Source organism: Vespa crabro, chromosome 1, assembly GCF_910589235.1.
Source record: "Vespa crabro chromosome 1, iyVesCrab1.2, whole genome shotgun sequence".
NCBI classification, from domain to species: domain Eukaryota; kingdom Metazoa; phylum Arthropoda; class Insecta; order Hymenoptera; family Vespidae; genus Vespa; species Vespa crabro.
The window spans coordinates 24,112,744-24,117,074 of record NC_060955.1 but is presented as its reverse complement, the minus strand read 5'-3'; the positions used below and the strand labels follow the sequence as shown (position 1 = coordinate 24,117,074).

General features: G+C 36.7%; 1 protein-coding gene across 4 annotated transcripts in view; it reads left to right on the top strand.

Annotated features, from left to right (window-relative positions):
* Positions 1 to 378: 378 nt before the first annotated feature.
* The window catches only part of LOC124422622 (octopamine receptor Oamb), a 51,460-nt gene continuing 47,507 nt past the window's right edge, over positions 379 to 4,331 (top strand). Inside the window, exons 1-3 of one of the 4 annotated variants that reach the window (XM_046959376.1) lie at positions 379 to 529; positions 1,211 to 1,335; positions 1,453 to 1,590. The gene's annotated coding sequence lies outside the window, so the exon portion shown is untranslated. Of the gene's footprint in view, positions 530 to 965; positions 1,104 to 1,210; positions 1,336 to 1,452; positions 1,591 to 4,331 lie in introns of those variants that run through there. The other 3 variants (XM_046959339.1, XM_046959387.1, XM_046959356.1) reach the window with 3 other exon arrangements.

Genomic DNA, 4,331 nt, shown 5'->3' with positions numbered 1-4,331 from the left:
TGGTTAGTATTGTTGTCAATCTTTTCAGGTTCTTTCGTTAACGCGTAGATCACCATCACAACAGTTTTATTTTCCGAAAGCGAGTAAGGTGGAAGAAGTAAAAGATAATTACGTGACAATCAAATTTATTAACATATGTGATCTCTGATTTATTTTCCATTTACTCTCTATTAACATTTATAATTCTCTCGTTGTCGTTCGCGTTATTATTGACTTTTCCGAAGTACGGAAAGTTTGTTCGAAGTAACGTCGATTGCCGCGAAAATTTACGACCAATCGGAAAACACTTTCTCGAGTCGAGAGATGAGAACTATGAAAAATCAAATCACCAACGGCAGTCACCTTCTTTCCAGCATTTTGTCCTTCGTGGACGTTATCTTTTTCAAATTTCTTCTTTTTTTTTTTTTTTTTTTGTTATTATTTTACGTTATCGATCGATAAAAGGGAAAAAGTCGAAATAATAGTGTAGTAATGAAAGACGCATCGATGTCTTACCAAAGTAACCTTACTTGGCACATTAACGGCCGAGGTAAGACGCAATAATAATCAAGATGCTTTCGAGCATAATATCATACTGATGTAAGCATTTTAATTCATCGAATGTGGGTGTACGTATGAAATTCGTAACATTGTAACGTGTATTATATCGTATCACGAGCTTTATTATATCGATTTCTATAAATATATATTCTCTCAAGGACGATTAAAGATTTTTTACGTAGGTGCATAATACATATATATATATATATATATATATATACTTAACATTTTTTTCCTTTCGAAGAGTTAAACGAAACTGTCGGTCGATAATGGCAGAGATCGACGTTATCTTAGGATCCGCCATCGTATCTTATAGCATCGATTTTATTTCGTTTTATCGAAGAACAGATGGCCCATTTGTATCGTCGGTAAGAGGGGCGGGGAGGGGGTGGGGGAAGGGGCCGGAACGTAAATAACGAAGTCGATTACCTTACATCGTAAGAAACACAAAGTTATTAATTAATAAACGTATATCTTGATTATCCGTAAGAAATATCGTTAAGAGATTCACGAGGCAATCGGGTATCTTTGGTGAATCCAAGGAAGCTTTTCCGCTATGCAATGTAAGCGTTATCGCTTTAATTGGTTTGCGCTTTACATCAACTCGGTAGCGCGTTGCTGCGCGTCCGGGTTGAGTACTTGACACGATATTAAATTCAATTTCCCTTAGATTTGCGTAACAGAAAGCAAGAAGTTCGTATCGAGTGAAGCCCATTTGGAAATGAAATCGTCATCGTGATCGTCCCCGTCGTCGTCGTAACGAGATATATCCATCGTACTCTCTCGGCGATCTATGTAAATTATTCTCCTTCGATTTTCTTTACGCTTTTTACGTTTACTTTTTATTTCTTTTCTTCTTTTTCTCCCCTTTTCCTTCCTTCAAAGTATTAATTAACGATTTATATGTTTCAGATGAGCGCAGATTCCATTCGAACGAGCACCATCAGCTGAATTCAACCAACGTAGAAATGTTCCCTTTAAATTCTACGCTCGAGAGCAACTCGAGAGCAACTAAAGAGGAGAGGCAACGAGCTTCGCGTATGTATTACGGTATGGGAATTTTGCAGATTACCCGAAAGACGTAATTCGGATTCGAAAAAGTTTTCGATGCGTTTGCAATGTGCCCTACGAAAAGCGGATTCAAAATTGAAGTGGCTTTGTACCTCTGCATCATCGATATGGAATCGATACCGATACGTATATATATATATATATATCTATATCTCTTTTTTTATTTCTTCTTCGAGAAAAATCTCGACTTTTTCGCGTACACGTACGCAATTATGTCGTATTAATAGTAGATGGTATAAACGAACGTACGAAAAATAATCACTTTACGAACGAAAAAAGATCGGTTTTTTGAAGCGGGCTGGACACGTTGAAGAGTAAAAATAACAAATAAAAGAGAAAAAGGAAAACGTGTAGAATATTGTCGATAATGCCTTTGTCGAGTCGAATGTGATAAAATCGTGACACGATTATCCGAGCTTGAAAACTCGATCGACGTGGATTAAAAACGACGGGTAAGAGGGGAAAACGGGAAATTCTTGAAGCAGCAACGAATCCGGGACGGAATGAATTTACGGTTGAAAATCATAGCAAACAAGAGTGCCGAGTTATCTCGTGGCTGTTTCATCTTTAGCTATATGACTGAACTGTGTTTGTAACGTGGATTTCTATATCTATATATGAATGTATTCTTGGTACGTGTACCGTAGGTGTGTGCGCGAACGAGCAACGAGATGAAGCTTTTCGAGTTGGATTCGTAAGAGCGATTCAATGATTTCGTTCACTGAAATACGTGTGAATTCGAGCGATGCTCGCTTTAGTACGCAAGAGTGTACTACCGAGAGTAATACACATACGTCTATATAGAGACGTTCGTATATAACACCAAAAAAAGAAAAAAAAATGAAAGTTGTATTGGTAAAATCTGGTCGATTCGCGGAGATACAGCGTCTATAGGAGAGAAAAAAAACTATGTTCCTACGAACAGATGACAGCAACTCGTTACTTTCGACGGATGATAATATGTCGGGGGATATCTTTTATGATTCGGCCACTGTGCACGAATCAAAGTAAAATTTTTTCAGAGGCAAAAATTTTTTCCAATGGTTTCTCCTCCTTTACACACGGCATAAGACTTTATATTTTATAATTATGTTTTCGTGATTCTTTCCTTCTTTTATTTTTTTTTTTTTTTTTCCTTTTCTTTTTCTACCTTATTCGAATCGATACTTGTACCAACACATACACGCCCAACAGACAAAACCTTTATATTACGTTCGGATTTTTAATCTCTTTCGAATAATATTCATCGTTAATATCCCCGGGAACACCTATCTTTGAATATTCTTTCTCATCGATTTTACGCTTCTCATTTTTCCTATCATTCTGCTTTTACGCATTTACCTACGATCAAGAAGAAAGTCTTGCGTAGTAAGGAAGATAATATTATCGTTTGCTTGGCTTTTTCATTGAGAAAATAACTGCCCTATCCCAAGCAATCGTCCTACGCGCGGTGTACGATCGCTCAGACGTTGAAAATAGCCGAAGGCTAAGATATCTCTTACGACCCTCTTTTTTCTTCCATAATCCCCCTCCGAACGGATGACCGACACTCACTTTTCCTCTGCGTTACAAATTTAAACTCGAACGCGTTGTCTGGTTTTCAAAAAAAAAAAAAAAAAAAGAAAAAGAAAACAAAAAAAAGAAAAGAAAAAAAAAGTATAAGTCAAGGAATTATTGTCATTTGGCTTCGTAACGTAATCCTCGAGGAATATATGTTTATAAAATCGAATCGAGAATAATCTTCGTCTGGTTCACGCGACGTTAAAAAAAATCAACGACTCGATCTTAATATCCGTATAGACGTACGGAAAGACGCAATTTCGACGTTCGTCTACTATCGTCGTTTTGGGAAACCGGCCAAAGATCTGGATTTTAATTGTCGAAGTTATCGGGCTGCATTCGCATATAACGGCCACATATCTTCCGACAGTGTGTCCGGTGATTGGAACGAGTAATATAACTCTCCTTCTCCTACCTTAATATCCATCGTGGTTCGACGTTGTCGCGAATAATCTTGTCACGGTGGAACGCGCTATCATTTTTCATAGCAAAATGTCCACTGTCTTTTCGCAAAGGAATAGTAAAAAATCACATGATCCTCCAATACTTATTTATTCACGATTTATTGTCTCGATTCGAAGACTGATACGAAGACGACTATCTTGAAAATGTTCGTTGATAAGTTTTGACGGGTTGGAAATGACTCGAAAAAGAAAAAGAGAAAATAAAGGAAAGAAAGAAAAAAATCACTTTCGAAATTGCGAAAATCTTGGACTATTAATACAAATTTCATCTGGTCTCGTTTTCTTCTCCCTTTCTCAAAATGAAACGCGATTCGATCGAAATTGCGTGTAGATCTGGGACGCTCGTGTTATATTGGATTTTTATTTTTTTTAATTATAAAGAAAAACGTTTTTCAACGTTCTCGAACCAAACGAGAAATACAACCGTTCGCCGTTTATAAGGGAAAAAGTTAATTGAAACGAGCTGTCCGAGCTGTTCTTTCGTTACATAAAAGTAGGATAAGCTAGTTATCGTTCATCTATTCGTTAAGATATGTTTATAATAATAGCGTTGTACGCGATGTTAACGTTATTGAATTTTGATTTCCAGCGTTTCGTTTAATAGAGTGAAAAGATACGAAGGAAAACAAACGAATCGACACGTTTAGTAATCTTTACGTTCTAATTGTTGTTATATTATTGAAGGAGCTTTTGAAA